Below are 21,539 nucleotides of genomic sequence, written 5' to 3'. Positions count from 1 at the left end.
TTCTTCAGGGAGTGACACCACCATTGTCCCAGTTACTGAGGCATCCTTTTGCCTCATCCCTGCTCCTGATTCCTTAGACCAAGTGCTATCCAATAGAAACCTGAACCATATATATGATTAAAAATTCTTCTAGTAGCGGGGTGCCTGGGTGGCTCAGTCGGTTAAGCGTCTGCCTTCGGCTCAGGTCATGATCCCAGGGTCCTGGGATCGAGTCCCGCATCGGGCTCCCTGCTTGGCGGGGAGCCTGTTTCTCTCTCTCCCTCTGCCTGCCTCTCTGCCTACCTGTGCTCTCTCTCTGTCAAATAAATAAATAAAATCTTAAAAAAAAAATCCTTCTAGTAGCCACATGAAAAAAAGAGAAAAAAGCGAAATATTTTATTTAGATATGACCAAAATTGAAATGTAATCAATGTAAAAAAATTGAGATGTTTTACCTTTTTTTTTTGGTACTAAATATTTAAAAGCTCAGTGTGCATTTTACACGGATAGCCCATCCTGATTTGGCCTAGCCACGTTTCAAGTGTTCATGAGTCACAGTGGATGCCTCATGGGGCAGTGCAACCTTAGACCCTGGCACTTTTCCAAATTCTCTTGCTCCCTACACATTGACAAACCCTCCATTTTTATTTCCCCCCATTCTCTCTGCTTCCATTGTATCTCCGTCGTGGCTCCCAGCAACCTCAAGTTAGGGCCACTGTATCAGCCTCACCACAGGACTCCTGCCTCTAACCTTCCTTTCTCCAGTCTCATCTATCCCGACCACTAGATGCTGAGATACAGTGCCACTGTCCACTTATTTCCCCCTGTCGCAAAAAAGGATTCCCCAGGACCCCAGGAAAAGTCCAGAGGGCTCAGCACTGCAATCCAGATCCTCTCTAACATTTCTCCCACCATAATAAAAATCCTCATCACAAAGGCACTTGCTACTAGAGAGCTTGCGCATGCCAGACCCCAGGCTATGCTCCAATCCCTGTCAATACATTATCCTACTGAACTCTCACCGTGACCCCGCGAGATGGGTCCTCTTCTCATCGCTGTTTTACAAAGGAAGGAACCGAACCACAGAGAAGTGAAGTCTGTGCCTCGTGTCAAACAGCCAGCAAGCTGCTTGGGTGGGATGTGAGCCCAGGCGGTCTGACTGCAGAGGCCAGGCCCGGAAGCTTTCCCGTGACGCTGCTGCAGCTCCAGGGGGCTGTGAGCCCACTCTGTTCTGCTGTGGGCTGTGTTTACAAGTCCTCTTGCGAGGGTCGGTCTGTGCAAGTTCTCTGCCCGTTTCTCTTGGCCTGTTTAAATTCTCTCTCCTTTTAGTCCCTAGTTCACATTTTTATCTCTTCCAGAAAGGTCTCTCTACTTTCGCTTGCAGTGATTTATTCCATTTATGAATTCCGGCTCCGTGCGTCAAGCTCAGGGGGGTTCAAGGGCCCCGAAGGGGCGGCCCAGGCACGAGGGGGGCAGGCAGCAGCTGCGGGCGTACTTACGTTACCTCCCTCTGACGTGCCGATGTATAGCTATCATCAAGCCCTCAAAAGGGCAACACATTTATTTCGGTGCTATCGGTGTGTCAGTTCATGCTTACTGTTATGTAACTGATTTTGTATGTATGAATATTGTCTCCCCACTAAACTGTGAGGAGTTTAGCTCCATAGTAACAGTATCCCAGGAACATCTATTCACTGCTGACCGTGTGCCAGGCACTGTATCCAATACTCTACACCGTTACTCATTTACCATTACGTGTGACTGTAGGAGGTCAGAGTTATCATACCTAGCAAGACTGAAGCTCAGGACGGTTAAATAATTTGCTCAAGATCAGATAGCTAGTAAGTGGTGGAGAGACAGGATTGGAACCCAGATCTCTCCTACTTTAGAGCCACACCCTTAACAAGGCAGGTGAGTTATCCCATGCCATGTTCTCTCTCCTATTGACTAATTCAGAGAATGGGGCTTCAACAAACACTTGGCTAAGATTAAGACACGAGATGTAGCAACCAACACATCAACCAGTGAACCTATCACTCTGGGGTGTTTGTGTCGGGTGTTTGTTTTCTTAGAAATAGGATACACCCTGCTGCTCCTTCCCACAAGTATCCCACAGAATACTGACTGTTCCAAGCCAAAGGTTACCCACCTGTTTGGTTCCCTTCACAGCTCTGAAAAGCCTGGGTGGAGTCCCTGGGACTCCAGTGCACTTGATTGGGTCAGTTGCCGGCACTGTGAACATTCAACTCCAGCCTGGGCTGGCCACCTGTGCAGCGCCCAGATTCTGAGGGCAATGCTGCTTTGCACCCCCATACTGGGCCCCAAACAGGTTTGCAGTCAGTGAAGGTGGGCTGTGGGGAGCAGCTCTGTGATGGTCACCTGCAGAGGTGCAGGACCTGGCCCCTTCTGCTTATGCCAGGCCAGGACCCTGCAGAGGTATGAGTTCATCATCAACAAGGAGTACGACCTTTAGAAACAAGTTTTACTCTCTCCCTCACATAGCAAGCCTGGTTGAGAAATGATTTGCTCCTATCTGCGTGGCTGGCTTAAGGATAGCTGGAGATCTCATCTGTTTATCCATGAGTGAAAGAATAAATACATGGATGAATTCTACAGTTATTTAATATCCAACACAAGAGCCGACAGGTACAGAGTGATTTTTCTGTGCCAGGCACTGTTATGGGCTTTATTTAAAGTTATTTTACTTATCCTGAAAAAGAAATGACTCCTGTTTCATTAGTTTTTAAAATTTAAAAGAACATGTAGATCTAGGAAAAATTTTATTTTATTTTATTTTATTTTTTTTTTTTTTAAATATTTTATTTATTTATTTGAGACAGAGAGAATGAGAGAGACAGAGCACATGAGAGGGGGGAGGGTCAGAGGGAGAAGCAGGCTCCCTGCCGAGCAGGGAGCCCGATGCGGGACTCGATCCAGGGACTCCAGGATCATGACCTGAGCCGAAGGCAGTCGCTTAACCAACTGAGCCACCCAGGTGCCCGATCTAGGAAAAATTTTAAACAGATTTACCCAAAGGGTAGACAACAAAAACTCGCTGTCCTTCTACACTAGACTTCCCGAGGTGATCCCTGTTATCAGTTTCTCAGGTTTCCTTCGAAGACATCCCCTGCATATATAAGCATGATTATTTACATATCTTAAAAAGTTTACATGTCTTAAAAAAATACAAATGGGAGCAAGTTTGATGCATGGCTCTGTCCTCTGTTTTTTATTTTAACACTCTAATCTGGAGATCATGGCGAAGGTGGTATTATTAACCCACTTTCCTAATGAGGAAACCAAAGCTCTCTGGGATGCCTAGTGCCTAAGGGAACCCTGGTGTCCCTAACCATGACTGCACACTGCAGCCGCCTACAGGCCCTGTATGGGGAGCTTGCTGGGGCTGGAAAGAGGAAGTGGGAATGATCGGAGAAGAAGAAGACAAAGCTCCTGCCTTAAAAGGGCTCATGGTTTTGGGCGGCAAACGATGCTATATGAAGGGAGAATGATTTCCAAACAACAGAAGAACATATCCAAGACACAGTTCCATGGTGCCCCGAGGTGCTAATCATTTGCAAAGAGAAGCAGTCTCCAGAGCAGGGAGTGGCCCCCGCGGGAAGTCCTGCTGACTGCTGAGTCTCCACACCAGCGGACAGCAACCTCATCCCTGGGAGTCCTTTCCATCAGCCTTCCCGGACCTACCACCTGCCCTAGCTGAGCAGGGAGGGAGGTGGTCTGCAACGGGGTCCCTTGCCTGGGATGTTCTCCACAACATAGCTGTCCTACCCTCATTCCTGGTTTGCTGACAAAGCAGAAGAACGGAGATATTTTGGGTTCTGGTCATAAAGACCTAGCATCTGATCCACTTTAAGCGGAGGGCATGCTTTCTTTTTTTTTTTTTTAAAGATTTTATTTATTTGACAGAGAGAGACACAGCAAGAGAGGGAACACAGCAGGGGGAGTGGGAGAGGAAGAAGCAGGCTTCCCGCCGAGCGGGGAGTCTGATGTGGGGCTCGATCCCAGGACCCTGGGATCATGACCTGAACCAAAGGCAGACACTTAACGACTGAGCCACCCAGGCGCCCTGGGCATGCTTTCTGATACTGCTAAGCAGACAGGCGGTCACCCACTTGCCTGCAGTCCACTGCAACAAACAACCCAAACACCTACTGGGAGGGTTGAAAGTGAGGCAACAGGCAAATGCCGCTGCATCTGTTACTGCTCAGGAGGCAACCAGGCAGTCGTTTTTCTTGTTTTGAAGGTGTCAGCTGCTTGGAGGCACGGGAGGAGTGGAGTCGAGAGAGAAGGCGAAGAGAAGACTGGGAAGAGTGAGCAGTTCACTGACACCCACAGTCATGGCCAGGGCTGCGCTGTGTAACAAACATGGCGTGTGGGCTACCAGATTGGGGATTAAAAGGCTTAGGACGCCAACAGGATGCATGAAGTCTTGAAAAATAAGGAATAAAAGGCCAATAAACCATGACAGATGTAGGCCTAAGGAGCCTAGGGAGAGGACGGTCAGCGGGGACTTGGGCGAGCAGAGAGGTGCGTGAAGGATACATTTCTTAAATGAATCGATCCTTGAAGGGTAGGAACTGGGTAGGTGGTGGCGAAGGAGTGGGGAGAATTTCAGAATGGATATCGAGGGCGTACAGAGTGGGTTAAAGCTGACTCTGTTATGTGAATATGGGAGCCCCCAGAGGTTTCTGAGCAGAAGCAACAGGCATGGGGAGTATCATCGGAAAAAGAACTGAACGACCTTATGTCGGATGGAATAGAACTGGGAGAGAAAGACAAAATGGACTATTTCCATGGAAGTTCTAGGGGCAGGCAATAGGATAAAGAGCCCAGGCTTTGGGTGTCACTTAGTGTTGCATGATGTTGAATCAATGACTTAGCCTCACTGAGCTCCTAGGTTCTCCGTAAAATGGGGTACCAAGAGTGCCTGCCTCGCAGGACTGTAACGATTAAATGGAATCCTACAGAAAAGAGCCTCGCACATGGAAACCATCCAGTGTTATATACCACCACCATCATCATCATCCTCATCATCATCATCATTACCAGGACTTCATCAAACAGAGGAAGGTGACTGGACTGTCAAGAAAGAGCTGGATACAAGAGTAGGAAATAGAAGAATGATCAAGACTTCATTCTTGGGCGCCTGGGTGGCTCAGTTGTTGAGCAACTGCCTTCAGCTCAGGTCATGGTCCCAGGGTCCTGGGATCGAGTCCCATATCGGGCTCTCCGCTCCGCGGGAGGCCTGCTTCTCCCTCTCCCACTCCCCCTGCTTGTGTTCCCTCTCTCACTGTGTCTCTCTCTGTCAAATAAATAAATAAAATCTTTAAAAAAAGATTCTTGGGGCCGAATGGGGACTGACAGCCCAGAGGCGGTGGTTTAACACTAGATTTGCAGGGCGTGCCTGAGGAAAAGAGCAGCACGCATCCGAGGTCTTCCTCACATGGGCAGGGACAAGAAGGGCAGATTCCCAAAGGAGCAGAGAGGGGGAGCTGGGGAAGCTGCCCGGACAGGGGACACCAGACAGCTAGGAAGAGAGAGGGATGTTGGGGAGGGAGGGCAGACGTTAATGCTATTGAGACAGGCTTAGCTAAAAATACATTATACCCAGAAAACATACTAGAAGAATATACTCTAAAATGTAGCCACTGCTAGGTGGAGAGAAGTGGGGACCTTTAGTATTGTTTTTATGCACTCCTGCAGCGCGTACGTTTTTATTTTTTCGGTCTCACCAGCTAACACTTCCATTGCATGTCCTATGCTTGCCATTGTTCTGAGAGCTTTACAGATACTAACTCACTTAATCCTCAAAACAATGCTCTGAGGTGGTTACTATTGCTTTTCCCAATTCAGGATGCAATGCGGATCCAAAGTCCGTGCTCTCAACCACATGTGATGTTTTTATGATGAAAAAAATAAATGAATGAATCCCAGCATGTGTTATTCAGAAAACCAGGAGGAGGGGCAAGTTACCAGTCACTTTATGGGGGCACAGGAAGGAGAGAGGGACCATAGCCCATGGGACTGGGGATGACGGGTTCCAGGCCCCCCCCCGGGTGGGGTTGCCACGGCAAGAAAGGAATGGAGGTCCAGTGATAAGGGGCGCCAGAGAGAACTATTAATTCAGGAACTTAGGCGGTGAGTGTGGGGGGCTATTTCAAGAAGTAGCAGTGTGCTGAAGACAAGGACCTCGATGCGAACTTTGAGGGGTGGGAGGATTGTTTCAAAAGACGGCTGTCATCTGGGTGTTTTCAAAAGCAGAGGAGGAGCACTGAGCAACCAAGGAGAGTATGAAGACACCAGTGAGGTTAACGGAGGCCGGAGAGCACGGAGTCAGGTAGGAGCTCCGGCATGAGAAAGGGGGGCCGGGAAGACACAGGAGGAAAAGCAGGGGAGCAGGCACCCAGCAGCTCAGGCCAGGTGAGGGACAAAGGGCCGCCAACCAGAGGTGCGCACAAACAACGCGGCCGATCTCTCAGGCATTGTGCTGAGCAGAGGAAGTCAGACCCAGGAGCACGCACGTGCTGTGCTCTGTCTGAGTCCACGTGCAGGAGTTCAAGGCCAAACACGTCTCTGGTGATAGAAACTAGATGAGTGGAGAGCGGGAGAGGAGATGGATGAAGCAGGATGGGCCGTGAGCCAGGGGTTGACTATTGAAGTCGGGTGACAGGTACACAGGATGCCTTCTTTCTTGGCAGATGTCAGAAAATTTCAAGAATTAGAAGTTAAAAGTAAAACCCTCTGATCCTAAATACTTCATGGTCTAGAACACGATAATAATTAACACTGTAAGATGAGGTCTGTCATTAAAGAATGGAAGATAGGTTAATTATTGTCTACCATTTCCTCCTCCAGATCATGATATAGCAAGTATGTCCAATGTCCACAGCGCAGAGGAAGTACCTGCCTTTTGAGGAGGCACAGATAGGATGAAAGCAGCCATAATCCGGGCTCTGGGCCCATTTTATACAGCGCTCAGATCCCGGGTCCCAGATGCCAAAGTTCAACCTGCCAGGAAGCACTGCTCCCTGCATTCACCCTCAAAACACAAAAGCCTGTGGTCCACATACCCATAACCATTATGCTAAAAGACATCATAGGATACTTAATTTTCCTTTCTTCTTTCATCTCGCCTTCTCCCATTAACTACAGCAGGAAACATGTCCTACCTCCTTTCAAACATGTCCGGACTTGATAACTGCTTGGAGGAAAAGCAAAATCTACGAAATTCCTAGGGTGACCAGCAAGATGAACATTCTGTGCTGGCCCTCACAGTTCAAAGTACTTGTTGTTTTGTATGCAGGTTCCTGAAAACACCAAAAATAGAAATACCACACGATCCAGTAATTCCACTACTGGGTATTTACCCAAAGAAAACACAAACACTAACACATCCCTATGTTTTCTGCAGCATTATTTACAATAGCTGAGATAGGGAAACAACCTAGATGCCCACAGAGAAGATGGATGGATAAAGATGTTGTATACACATACAATGGAATATTACTCAGCCACAAAAAGAGAATGAAATCTTACCACACGCAACAAGATGAATGGACCTAGAGGGTAGTCTGGTAAGTGAAAGAAGTCACTGGCCTTGGCAGAAAGTGACAGCTTTGTCATTTTTCCTCTTCATAATTCAGGAAACAAAAGGGACAATATATTCCTGGGGCTGGGCACACAGCAGGAACTCAAGAAATACTTTACCAATGAAATGATGACACAAGGATCCCTGGCAATATCTTAGGTGAGTGGTAAGGGCCCGAACCCAATGTATATGAACGTCGGAATTTCTGACAAAGGGGAATCATGTCACATTACGAAAGGATTCCTTCAGATAATACTTTCCCAGATGCATTATCTACTGGACCAAGAGGCTAAGTCAGAGAAACTCATTGTTTAGCTCGGATTCTAATTAAATTATCAATTAGGAATCCTACGAAACATCTCGAAGTTATAACACTTTACACAACCGCTTCTGTGTCTTGAGCACAGTTCTACTTGGTTTCCAAAATACAGTACTCGTGTGTATACTGTCCTCCTTCCCGTACTTAGGAAAGGGAGGGTGGTACAGACTTTGGTTTTAAAAGCTTCAAAAGCAGCTCCTTCTCTGGCCTCTGGCCTTGGTACTCTTTTCCCCTTAAGGATGGATACAGCAAAGTAAAATTCTGCCGCTGCTTGCCCTGGAAAGAAAGAAGTACCCCCAGAGGCCTCCACTGCTTACAGCCGCCTGTGCAGGTCGGGTGCTTAAAGGGGGGAAAGGGGCCGCTTCCCAAGGGGAATTCATCTCATGAGTGCCCTCGGGCATAACGTACACTTTCAAGCAAATCCTAATAGTTCATATGGCAATATTAATACCTTTTATTTATTCACGTATTTAACTGTAAAGTTACTTAAACTTTTCTAACGCTTAATGAAGTTAGGGATTAAACTCCTGAGAGAGATCACAGGATATCAGCATGTAGCTGTCTGTGGCCAAATACGAGTTTCAGAAGGTTAAGTTGATACTATCAAAGGTCTGTCCCTGGGATATTTTCCAAAGTGCGTGAGATTCTCCGGAACACTTTTAGGCACAGTGTGAGTCAAAATAAATGGCACGTGTTTATATTACGTGTAGAAATTACGAGATTGATTTTAGTGGACTGAGTAAACAAATGCATCCAAGTCCTACCAACAGCCATTACCTGTCAGTGGCAACACTTATAAATGGACAGACTCCGTGATCACATGACCACCGGAGGCCCATGCCTTCCCTTACAGATGAAAACCACCCCGAGCTGAATTCTGGAGAAACACCCTTACATGTCACATGCAGATGTTGCCACACGTTTGTCGATCATTTCTGCCTTTCCCCAGTGGAGAATCTGATATTCTACTTCTAATGTGGTAAGCCTGATATAATAATAATGCTATTAAAAGATGGCAATTTATAAAGTGCTTCCTCCTCTACCATCTACATGAGACAGGGTTCAATTACTAAATTGTATTTTAATTTCTCTTCATTGAGAACCTCTTGAATTGAGCCTGCAACTTTATGCAATCAGTAAGTAAGCTATTTTTGCAGATAATTGGAAAAACACTGGAATCCTTCTGCCTCATGAGATTCCTGTTTCTTAGTAGCCTGTCAGGTGCTTCCCCTCTTCATATGCAGTGTATTTTCACTTGTAACAATTGCACATGCTTCTTAAATGGAGGAAAGTATTGGTTTTTCCTCTCTTAAATATAACCCAGTTAATGACATTTTCTTAGAAGCAGATTATACCTGTACTTAAGAGGTAATGTGGAGCAGAGACCACAAAGTGACTAGAAGCCGGATTCCTAATAGGGCTGCCTTTCAGACTCCTCTGGGCAGCTCTTTCAATGCACCCACATCCCAACCTCACTCCCAAACCTCCGAAATTAAGAGTATCAGCGGTAGGTCCTGGCCAAAGTGCATTCTGAGAAAGCTCCGGGTGATGTGGATCTGCACTCTGGAGAAAGGGCCACAGGACTTGAACGTTAGCAGGGCTATTCAGGTACAACACCTGGGTCTCCCTGACTGCTCTATCTGAATTAAGCTAGTGGCCTTGGACAAGTCACTTCCTCTTTCTGGGCCTTGGCTTCCACATCCTTAAAAAAGGGGAACAAGAGAAGTGCTCTGTGCTTCTTCTTTGCGTATTCATTTATTTTTTTTAATTTTTGAATTTGAATGTAGTTCACACACAATATTACATTAGTTGCTGGTGTATAACATACGGATTCAACTTCTATGTTATGCTCTGCTCACAAGTGTAGCTATCCTCTGTCCCCATACAGCGCTGTTACGGTATCATCAACCACATTCCCTATGCTGTGCCTTTTATTCCCACATGAGTTCTTCGTTCCATATCTGGAAGCCTGTATCTCCCACTCCCCTTCACCCCTTTTGCTCCTCCTCCAATGCCCTCCCCTCTGGCAACCAACAGTTTGTTTTCTGTATTACAGGTCTGATAGTTCTTCAGAACTACTCAGACCACTGCTTTAAGCTCTTGGTATTTATATGGGTGAATAATGACCAGGGCAGGGACAGCAGGAGCCACCAGCGTGAACCGGCTAGGTGACAGTAACCACTGCATCCAGTGCTCTGGGAGAATCAAGCACGTGGTGGGAAGGTCAGTACACAGCTGCTCCTGAAGCCCCCCCAAAGACATTACCATTGGGGAACCGGCCATTTGCAAGCCAAGTGGGTCTGAAAGCTGGCAAGCATACAGGGGAGAAAATAGTGTCTATGGGCGTTGAAAAATAAAGCCATGCCCACAAATACAGTAAGCTCGCTTTTAGCCAGAATGTTCTGGGAAAGGATATCAGAGTAAACTGAAATTTCTGGTTGAGTTACCATGTGTAAGGGCACACTGTCACCAGTTTTCAGAGATAACAGCACAATACATACACAGCCCTGAACACAACTGATGGTTAAGAAGGCACTTCTGTGAAATTTCGTGATTCTAGATAAAGCTGAAGAACTCTTTGAACAAGTCCATTTCTTTTGGCACTGACCCTGCTGGACGGTCCCACCCTCCTGACTCTGCCCAGTCTTCTCCTGGGGGCGTCTTCATGTCCCTGATTGTCCTCTGTCTCCTGGGCTGACATCGTCCCCTGTCTGAGTCCTCCAAGCTCAGCTGTCCTTGAAGATTCTGCCTGAGTGCCTGTTTTTCTTCTCTCCAATCTCCCTTGCATCTGCTCTCAGGGGCCGGCACAGGTTCTGACACGTCCATGTGGCCTGGGACCCCCATCCCAACAACCTGCCTGTTCCTCAAACTCACCAGAGGTTGGACTCCCCGCTCTTTGACACAGGAGGCCCTTCTCTGGATTTGGCTTCTCAATCTCCCTGCGAATAGAATAGCCTTTATTCCAGTTATCTAGACTCAAGACTTTAGTTCTGAGACCATCCCCTTGTTCCTTGACATCTGAAGAGGGGACCAGTCCTTACAGGTTCACTTCCTGATCCACATTTCCCTCCCTGGTGGCCCTGCCACTGACCTTCCAGTCAGGCTGTCCCCCGATGTGTGCTAGGAGATGACACTTGCCGTTCTAGGTTGCCCTGAGTTCTCCCCCAACAGCTGTCCACCTGTCAGATGGCTGGTGGCTGGCCAGTAATCCTAGATAATGGCAAAAGCTAATCAACAGATAGGAGCTCTCGGGCTCCGTCGGAGGGTGGTTGGGAATGAACAGCCCGGAGCAATACCTGGGAGCCTTCCCCTCTCTCTCCCCTGTCGCAGCCCCTAAAAGGCAGACTCTAAAGATTCCCAAGGCTCCTCGAAACACAGTATGAGACCACTGCTCTGAGCCATCAAAAATACTCGGGCCAGACAAATCTTCTGAAATTCAGCTCCAGTCACATGATGCTCCTCAAAAACCATCAACCGGTTGGTGGGAATGGAAACTATGGCCGTATTCACTTGGGCGGAACAGTTAACACATGGCTGTTCTAGTCCTGGGTGAATACCAACAGAAATGTGTTCACCGAAAGACATGCATTAAGACATTCAGAGTGACACCATTCCTAACAGCCCCCAAATGGAAACTGCCTAAATGACCAAAACAGGAGAATAACTCACTCAATGGAAACTCCACAGCAAATGACAGTGAACAAGCTTCAAATACATGCAGCAGTATGGATGAATCTCACACACATAATGTTGAGTGAAAGCCAGATTCATAAAAGAATAAAAAGGAGTACATACCACAGGAGTCCAGTAAGTACAAAAATGGGGGAAACTATATGCTGTTAGGCATCAGGCTAGAGGCTACTTTTGAAGGGGAAGGTAGCAAAGGGGGCAGTAGGGGGCTTTTCCAACTGCTGGCTACATGTATGTGTTTAGCCTGTGGGTGGGGGGGAACTTGTGATCTGGGTAAGTAGCTGCACAAAACCACTGACTGCCCCCAATTAACTTGAACCAAACGCAACTTCCACTGTGCCTCAGAAGCCCATTACAATTTGGCTCTAACCCACCTTTCTGGTCTTTTTGCAACTCTTTTTCTTTTTCCCCCCCTCTGTGAAATACTGTGGGTATTTATGTTTTCTGGGGAAAGGGTCCATAGCATTGATCAAAGGGGCCACACGATCCAAAAGAGGAAAAGACAAATCCTCCTCCTTGCAGCAACCCAAATGATCTCTGAAACTGAACTCTGTGACTCGCTTTGTTATTTTGAGAAAGCCCCGACCCCTCCCAGCTTCCCCTGCGAGATCCCACCCCTGCTTGCAGGTCAAGTCACATTACCTCCACTACCAAGTCTCTGATCATCCTCTACCCCAAAACTACCCCCTCCCTCTCTCCCACAACTGTTTATCAGGGTCTGCTCTGACCCTTCAGTAAGCACCAAGCGTTTACAAATAAACAAAACCTCAAGGAGCTTTCGATCCAGGACAGGGAAAACAGATGTATCCGCAAATAACTTCAAGCAGAAAGAAGCATCGGAAGAGACAGAGAGAGAGAGGTCGGGCGATGGGGAGTTCAGGATACACAGTGATTCCTTGTGGCTGGGGGAAATCTGGGGAGGCTTTGTGTAGGAGGTGACACAGCTTTGCACCGCTGGAAAGAAAACCACACACAGGGCATAACACAAATGAGCTGGACAGTTCAGGTGCTCCATTCAACCTTCAGATTCCAGGTCTACGCCTACATGTTCACCATTCTGAATGATTGGACATCTGGAGGAAAGCTCTACAATCACAAAGGAGAACGTTTAAAGTTACTTAAAGCCCTTCGGGAAGTGTGTGGGGGGAGTGGTATTCCCACCCTGTGTTCTTAAATAGATGCGGACTATTGCTGGGGGGCCCTCAGCATGAAAGGGACTATTCTATCATCAAAGTCTGGTTTGAGCTTAGCACCCAGACCGTGGGACCTGGGAGTCCAGCCTCACCCTGGGCCCTGTTTCCTGACTTCGGTGGCATCTGGGAAGGTACGGGAAAGAGGATTGTTCGACTTCTCAGGTCCCTGGGTTTATCTATCAAGAGGGGATTTCTGGGACAGCAAATACTCTGAATGCTGCAAAGAAAGGGGCTCTGCCTCCAAATCAAAAGAGAAAGAGAAATCACCCCCAGTACGGAGGGTCCCCGATCACAGTGCTGCTCATAATAAAGGCCACCAGGCGGCTTTTCTTTGCACATCACCACCTTTTACCTTTTGAAGCTCTTCCAATTGTTATCACATCTCTCAACCACCCTGTCATTAAATTCTCTGTCCAGCCAGTGTATGAGAAAACGGAGGCAAAAGGAAATCTGAGGATTTACCCACGGCCCCTGGGACTTGAGAACCCCAGGCACTGGGGCTCCTGATTCTCAGACAGCCCCCCCCCCACCAATTCCGTCCCAGGCTCTCTGATCGTTTCCACCTGGGTGGGGCTCCAGGGTTTGGGGGAGTAGTTTCCACAGGGAGTGAGGACTCCAAAGAGGTGACCCAGTGCCGGCCCTCCTGGCAGGGGTGCCCACGTCTGCAGGAGCTTGCGGTGCGTCCCTCCAGTTGGTCAGGGCCTGGGTGATGAAGGGGCCTTATCATGGCCCAGGGCAATGCAGGGGGAGCTGAACTCTGGTGGATCTGAGCAGCTTGTGTGGCTTCCCCGGGGAAGGTGGGGGGAAGGAAAAGCAAAACTCAGCAGCACCGTCTGCAACTGCACAGGCTGGAAAGCCACATGCTGCGGAGGGTGTGCTGCTCTGTGACTGGAATTGGCCCATTTTCTGGTCTGGTCTGGGTTTCCTTCCTTCTTACTGCAAAGCCTCCCAGCCAGTCAGGCGACACCCACAATTAGCCACCACTACTCAGTCTCGCCCTATTTGTGGAACTAACTTGGGTATTTGCCTTTTATTATATTCTTCCCCTTTTAAATAACAAAACGAATATGTTGAAACATTCAAACTATATGCACGAGAACGGAATGAAAAGTTAAAATTCTTTCCTTCTAATTTCACTCCCAAGAGGTACCCACTGTGCACAGTCTTTTTCTTTCCTTGCACACCTTCTTCTGGCCTTCACATACATCCTACACACGTATATGGTTTTTTAAACAAATGGGATATTTACATACAGTTCTGCAAATTACCTTTTTTCACTCAACAGTAAATATATTATGAGCAACCAGCCTTGCTCATACGGAGGGGTTGGTACATTTTTCTAATTTTCTCGTTCTGAGACACCTAAAATTTACAGAAAGAACACAAAGGGCAACATAAATATATAGGATTCATTTTTTAAAATTTAGTCATTTCTGCAATTGCTCTCCTCCCCCCATGGACTGCTCCCTAATCACCCTGGGAGTCACGGCAGGACCAACCTCAGAACATGCTGGGGAGGGGAAGCCCTAGACCCCACTGACTGATATCTGTCTGCTGCAGGACGTTCTGAGAGGTGGCCCAGGCTCCGGTGCCCAGAGGCTGAGTCTACAGAATTTCGAGACTCCTCACCCACAACCACTCTGCTTGGAGGGGCTCTTCTGGTTAGCTGCCGGTCACAGGAGGAGTGGCAAATTCAGTGAAAGTGCAATGCTTTGCAATTGTTTCCCCTTCTGGAGACGCAGGGGTCAACGGTTTGCAAGGGCAGCTGTCTTGTTTAAATGGGGAACTGGAGTTCCTTTCTCAGCAGCACATTCTCCCTGCAGATTCTGCCCGGGGCCACCCACAAGCATGTGGAGAAGCCAGATAGCGGTCCCCCATCCCAGCAGCAGTGCCTGCCAACCCGGACTCAAAGGCTGAGGGACCCAAGCCCCGGTCTGAGCTGCTATCTGGGCCAACCAGATGGTGAGGGACAGAGAGAATCCGGGGCAGCTAGAGAGAGCACCACGGGGAAGAGTTGGTCCCTGCCCTTGAGTCCCAGGATCTGCAGAGAGAAAGAGGGAGGTGGGAGGGCGTGCCTCTGTGATGTGTTTTCTGAACATGGTGAAACAGCATTTTGGTTGTGGTCAGACCCCACAGGTAGCATATGTTTTGATTCGTTCTGCTACATTTAGAACAGCGAGTACTTCTCTCCCTGCACAACACTCTTCTGGTCCTGTAGAGGCACTGACTGAGTGTTCACAATCACCCTGGGTGTGGGAGACTGCTAACTATTTCCCTGTTAGACAGAGGGGAAAAGTGAGGCAGAGGAAGCTAAATAATTTACCTAGGTAGTAGCAGACATGGGATCTGAATGCTTACCCCTCAGGCCTTCCGACGCTCGTGTGACGTTTCTCAAAATATGTTTATGACTTAATAGGCATATATGGAAATAAGGTTCCAAGTCCCATGTATTTTGGAAAGCCCTCGTTGGAACAAAGATAAGCAGCCTTCTTTCATGCAAAACTTCTAAAATGCATTTATGATTTGCAAGAGGCATATGGTTTGCAGCATTTCTCCCAATTATGTGAACGTAGAAATGTTTTCCTAGGAACATCTCATGAGATCAGTGTGTTCTGCTGACCACACTTGGAATAAATGCTGGCAAAGGGAGTGGTGGGAACAGAGCTTAAGTTCTGGCTCTTGCCATTTAACTAACTTTGCGACTCTGGAAATGGCTTAACCTGAGCCTCAGTTTTCTCATTTGCAAAATGGGAATAATAGCAGTTTATACACTTCATGGAGCCGCTGGGAGGATTAAGTGCATGAGCAAAGTTCTTAAAATGGTGCTCGGCTCAAAACAGTCAATAAATGGCAGCTATGAAAATGATGATCAAGAATACTAATTTAAGAACAAGGGAATTATGAAAATCTTATTAAAAGGAGCAGAGAATCCCCAGAAATATTATCCTTCTGAATGATGTTCACCAACAACAGTTCCTCCTGACAGAAAGACTTGAAAAATGTTTGCACAAAGGAAAATCCTGAAACGCCATAGATTGCCTTACCATTTCAAGGGAAGGAGAAACAAGGGAAATGTTTTCAAAAAGTTCAGACAGCAAGTTTCCTTGGCAAAGAGGTTCTCTGATACTGTACCAGACGCAGACCAAGGACACCAGCCAATTCCCTGAGCACGAAAGCAAGCTGAGACATCCTTCACCAGCAACAGAGCCAGGTGCTGGACCCACTGCATCAGGGAAAGCAGGGACATGCACACTTTCGGGGGCGGGGGGATCGAGTCTTGTAACTGAACTGAAAACGGCTTGGCACCCACAGGATGTCTTCCTGTTCCCGTCTTACGGAGTGACTCATGCATCTGCCATTTCGCTTGTAGCCACTGTGGGAGAACTCTGTGCAGGAACTCTGCCTCCACAAAAGGCACCCCCTCCCTGCCTGACACAGCAGCCCCCACCCCTTCCGGTCATGCCTGCCAAACATGTGACAGTTGACAAACAACACACCAAAACGTGCCCCCTCCCCAAGCCCCACCAAGCTGCCTTGGGAGACACTGCTGCTCCCTGAAGCAAGAGGGGAATCCAAGGACAGAGCCCAAGGGTCCACGACCCGGGGCACCTGAAGTAATTTGCTCCCGGTGGGCCAGCTCTGCACACTGGACTTGCTTCCTGTTGTGCAACTATGTAAATGAACCTGTGCTGGACCAGCTGCACCGCGTGGCAGGGATTGTGAGTAAGGAGCCACCTCGGCAGCCTCTTGGGGGGACTTGTGCAAAGAGCCCACAGGCTCAGACTTGAGATGCCAACCCCAGGAGTGGGGGCCCCTCACAGGGCACCTCTTCCTCTGCGGGGGAAACTGCCGTGAGTATGGACAGGCCACGTCCTGGCAAGCACAGCCTGGGGAAGACGGGAGCCAAGAACATCAGGAGATAGGGTCTGAGTTGGAGGGTAACTCCAACCTAGGGGGCTGGACTCTGGGTTACACTCAGATTAGTTTTTTTGGGTCCCTCAGAGGCCTCAGTTTCCCTATGTGTAAGACAAGGGGGAGCTGGTCTCTTTCCCCAGGGCCTCTGTGCCAAATGTATGTGCTAACTAATGCCCCCAGCAACACTGGAAAGGAAGTGTCTCCCTCCCCATTTTGCAGATATGTAAACTGAGGCTTGGAGGAGTGAGCATGGCCGCAGTCCATACAGGTGATGGTGTTGTGGGGCCGGGATTTAAACTGAGAACTGTGGATATTCAGATGTGTTCCATCCTGAAATTCTACATGGGCTAAGCTTCCTTAAAGTGATGTTTGCAACTAAAATCGAGTCTTAATTTTCGACATGAGAATTATTCGCTTGGTACATGATCTATGGCACATTAAAAATTTCACTTTCCGGGGCTCCTGGGTGGCTCCATCGGTTAAGCGTCTGCCTTCAGCTTGGGTCACGATCCCAGGGTCCTGGAATGGAGCCCCGCATCGGGCTCCTAGCTCAGCGGGGAGTCGGCTTCTCCCTCTCCTTCTGCCTACTTGTGCTCTCTTGGGCGCGCTCTCTAAAAATAAAATCCTTTAAAATTTTTTTTTTCACTTTCCTTGACCCTTCTGGGACTGTTTATTCTTTCACACGGCCAAATAGATTGTGTTTAGGCAACTGTGAGTGGATTTTGAAATTAGTGAAAGTGAACTCTAATTACAATTCTCATATTAAATCATTAGCAGAATAAATCACCAAAATAATTCCATGGCTTGATATGAATGATGTTCTAAGGCAATACCTCGGTTATTGTTCTGAAAAAAGTTGGTGCTGAGAGACAGAATAGGCATAGGGGTGGTGGAGCTTCCACCCAGCTTAGGGTCCATGGAGGCCCATTCATTAATTAGCTGCTTAATTTATTCAACTCACTTAATCCCATCCCTCTTCCCTTTCTGCATCAGTAAAACAAAGGGCCTGGATTAGATCCCCATTTCCCACCCAGTTCAGTAAAAAGACTCCTTTTAATGGACAAATGCTCACTGGACTCTCTCCCCTCCAAAAACAGTTGTTCTTTTGGAGCCTGTTAGTTATGAGAACACATCATGACAAAAAATTAACAGAAGTGTTGTTTTCTTTTATTAATTGCAACATCTTCCTATACTTGGACGATAACAGCGCACGGATGTTCAAGACATTATTGATTCAGCTGATTGTCAATGCAAGGCCCCTGTAAACACTCTGACCCCTGGCAATAAACTGTCTACTCTCCTTACCACCCTCTGTCCACAGATTTTGAACTTTTGCATTAAATGGCCTCAAACGTTCCTTTCAGTGTCCAACTTTGATGTTATCACATGCTAATTGTTTCTTTTTTTTTTTTTTAAAGATTTTATTTATCTATTTGACAGAGAGAGACAGAGTGAGAGAGGGAATACAAGCAGGGGGAATGGGAGAGGGAGAAGCAGGCTTCCCGCGGAGCAGGGAGCCCAATGTGGGGCTCGATCCCAGGACCCTGGGATCATGACCTGAGCCGAAGGCAGACGCTCAATGACTGAGCCACCCAGGCGCGCCTCACTTGCTAATTGTTTCTTAAGAAACTACACACCAGGTTTCTATTTTTTTGTTGGGAATAATAAAGCAAATTTTCAGTCAACGATTTTGTTTGGCACTAAACCACATTCATTGCATTTACTCATCAGACACATACCGAATGCCCGCGCTGGGTATATAGAGGTGAGTAAAACAGAGACGGTCACTGGCTCCTAGAGCTTTGGTCTACAGCAAGGCTTTCCCACAATCCCGAGCCCTCCCCTTCTTTGTATCTCCAGCTTTAACCTCTCCCTGGGGGGTCTGGCTTCTAACACCCACCTGCCAGCTCAACATCTCCATTTGGATACCCACTGGACATGCATCTCCAACTTAACACCTGGAAGGTTACCTCCGGTTTCCTTCCCCTCCGCTTGCCAAAATCCTTCCTACCTTGGCATTCCCCAATCCCTGAAATGGCATCATTTATCCAATGCTCAGGCCCCAAATACTTGGAGCCATGCTGGTCTCCTTTCGTGCCCAGCAGTTAATCTGGGGAGAAAGTGCTGCGGGCACCACCTACAAGAACACATCCTGAACTCAGCAGCTTGTTATTGCATCCACGCTCCCAGCAGGGTCCAGGCCACACTCACCACTCCCTTTCCCATAGCTGGCCTTTCCCATTTTTCTCTTGCTGCCCTACAGCTTATTTTATAAGCAGCAGCTGGAGCAAAGCTTTCTAAATTTAATTTAATCCCATCACACTATTCTTTCTGCTCAAAACCCTTCAGTGGCTTCCCATAATTCCTGGAATAATTCCAGGGTCTTAGCATGGTTTAGGAGACCCTAGATCTGGCTCCTGGCCACTACTCCAGGCTCCTCTCCCACTCTCCCCCTAATTCTTGTGGTCAACTTGCTTTTCCATAAACGTGCCAGGCCTGCTCCCACCTCACGGCCTTAGCATATGCTGTTTCCCCTGCTTGGAATGCCCTTCCCTTACATATGTGTACAGGTTATTCCCTTTGTTTTTTTTTTTTTCAGGTTTCTGCTCACATCCTTTTTCTCAGGAAGGCATTCCTTGATTGTCCTGCTTGAAATAGCCACCACCCTACCCTACCTGTCCCTTTCTTTCTCCTTACTCTGCTTCAGTTTTCTCCTGAACATGGATCACTGCCTGACATTCCATATTCTGTGTGTTTTTTGCCTACCTCTGCCCCTAGACTCTGAGCTCCATGAGAGAGAGGTCTTTTTCCAGCCTGGGTCGGTTCACCCCTCCTCAGGCAACCTGGTCATCTCCCGCTCCCGGGAGGTCACCGTATTGATGCTGAACTTAAAATGCCCACCTGGCCTAGCGTCCCACAGCCCAGAACTCCCGGGCTCACGGAATCCTCACGGAATCCTCCCGCTCAGTGTCCTGAGGAGCTGGGACCACAGGCACACACCTTCGCACCCGACAAGGTCTTTTTCAATGCTGTTTGCCCAGCTCCTGGAACGGTGCCTCGTATGCATGTGTTGAGCGAGTGACTGAGTGACAGAATACCATAAATACCATTTCTTGAGTGTGTCTCAGGTGCCAGCTTCTGTTTTCACTTTATCTCTAACGCATACACCAAGCTGACAAGGTGTATACTCTCACAACCATTGCGAGGGTGAGGAAACGCACCCAGAAGGTGTATGTGAGCTCCTGTGGTCTCACGGCCACTGACTGGAAGAGGCAGGGTTTGAACCTGGGTTGAAGTTGCAAACGTGAGGTAAGAAAGCCGAGGAAATGGCAGAGTGTCTGGGGGGCTCGGTGACTCTGTTGGGTGGGCCTGCGGTTAGCGGGATGCTGACACTTCTGTGAGAAGGAAGTCACAGAAATTATTCCAGCAGCCACTGGAGAAGTAATCCCAAGTCCTAAATGGATGTGGTGGTGACGGTGGTGACGGGGAGCTCCGAAGCCCTCGCTGCCCCGTGGCTCAACCAGTCCTCGCCACCCTCGGGCTTTCACACAAGTCCTGTCTTCCACCAGTTCCTGCTCACGTTGGCCTCTTCCTCCCTTATTCGTAAGAGGTTCCGGCTTTGCCCTAACCCAAACCCAAACCCTAAACCCTAACCCCCAAAGCCTGGTCTCTGCCCACGTGTGCAGCTCTCCTCAGGGCCGACTGACAGTTCAGAGGCGGGTGGAAGGGGCCCAAGGGAGATGGGCAAGGTGCCCCAAAGGTAGAATGCCAGCCACTCCTAGCTTTGTGCGTGGGCTAAGGCAGCACCACAGTGAGACACTATGGGCAAGTCAAGGCCTCCGCTCAACAGGTTCTGAAACCCCATCAGTGCCCCCTCCAGGAATGATCTGTGCTCGTCAAGCTCAAAGAGACAGAGGCACCAGTGGGCTCGCTCCTCCTTGCACAGGGCAGCCCTCCCTGGGATCAGGTGCTTCAGGAAGGATGCCACGGAAGACAAAGGGAGGCTGCCCGGGGAGCACGTAGGCGAAGCAAAGAGAGGCGAGTAGCAGCGAGATGGCTCCGTTGGGCTGTGGTGAGGCCCGAAGGCCACACTGACCCACCTCTCCAGAGACCTCAGATCCAGCAGATCTCTGTCTGGACGATGCTCAGTAACCGTCAACTGATTCTTCTCCCTTTCAGACTCCAGGCAGATCACCTGCTTTCCAGTAACACACTCCATCCTCCGAGAAGGGAACTCCAGGGACCACAGTTTCTGTTAATCCTCAGTCAGGCCATGATTAGAATTCCGGGCCTAGCTCTTCCTGCTCTGAGATCCTCTCCCTCAGGTGACATCTAGATGGTCCATCCCCTCCCACTGTGCTCAGATTTTTGTCAATTTAAGTCTCGGAAGATCATCTTAATTCTAGGCTCTGCTGGAAAACAGAGTGAATCTCTACAACCTCCTAGCCACTGACCACCAATGTACAACAGAGTTGTTACACAGGGACCAGCATGATCTTAATTCCACCTAGGGTTATCACACACCTGCTGTGTGCCAGGACCCATATGAGGTACAGGGATAGAGCAATGAGGGAAGGTTGGCATTACACAGGTGACAAAAAGCGTTGTGGATGTTGTATGGGGGTGTGCTCTAATGCTGGGAAATCACAGAGCAAAGGGGCTCTAAGTGGCCCCAGGCATCAGGGATGGCCTTCCAGAAGTGGTGTTTAAAATCTATGCCTTGAGGCACCTGGGTGGCTCAGTCAGTTAAGTAAGTCTGCCTTCCGCTCAGGTCTTGGTCCCAGGGTCCTGGGATAGAGCGTCCACGTCCTGTACCAGCTCCCTGCTCAGCGGGGAG

General features: G+C 48.4%; 1 protein-coding gene across 4 annotated transcripts in view; it reads right to left on the bottom strand.

The window, feature by feature from the left end:
• GNG12 (G protein subunit gamma 12) overlaps window positions 1–21,539 on the bottom strand; it is a 127,557-nt gene that overhangs the window by 13,501 nt on the left and 92,517 nt on the right. The window contains exon 1 of one of the 4 annotated variants that reach the window (XM_032426456.1): window positions 1,002–1,538. The exons of the other annotated variants lie outside the window; for them this stretch is intronic. The gene's annotated coding sequence lies outside the window, so the exon portion shown is untranslated. Of the gene's footprint in view, window positions 1–1,001; window positions 1,539–21,539 lie in introns of those variants that run through there. 4 annotated transcript variants of the gene reach the window in all.

This window comes from Phoca vitulina, unplaced genomic scaffold, assembly GCF_004348235.1.
Source record: "Phoca vitulina isolate PV1807 unplaced genomic scaffold, GSC_HSeal_1.0 scaffold2, whole genome shotgun sequence".
Classification (NCBI taxonomy): Eukaryota; Metazoa; Chordata; class Mammalia; order Carnivora; family Phocidae; genus Phoca; species Phoca vitulina.
This window is presented reverse-complemented; position numbering and strand designations above follow the sequence as displayed.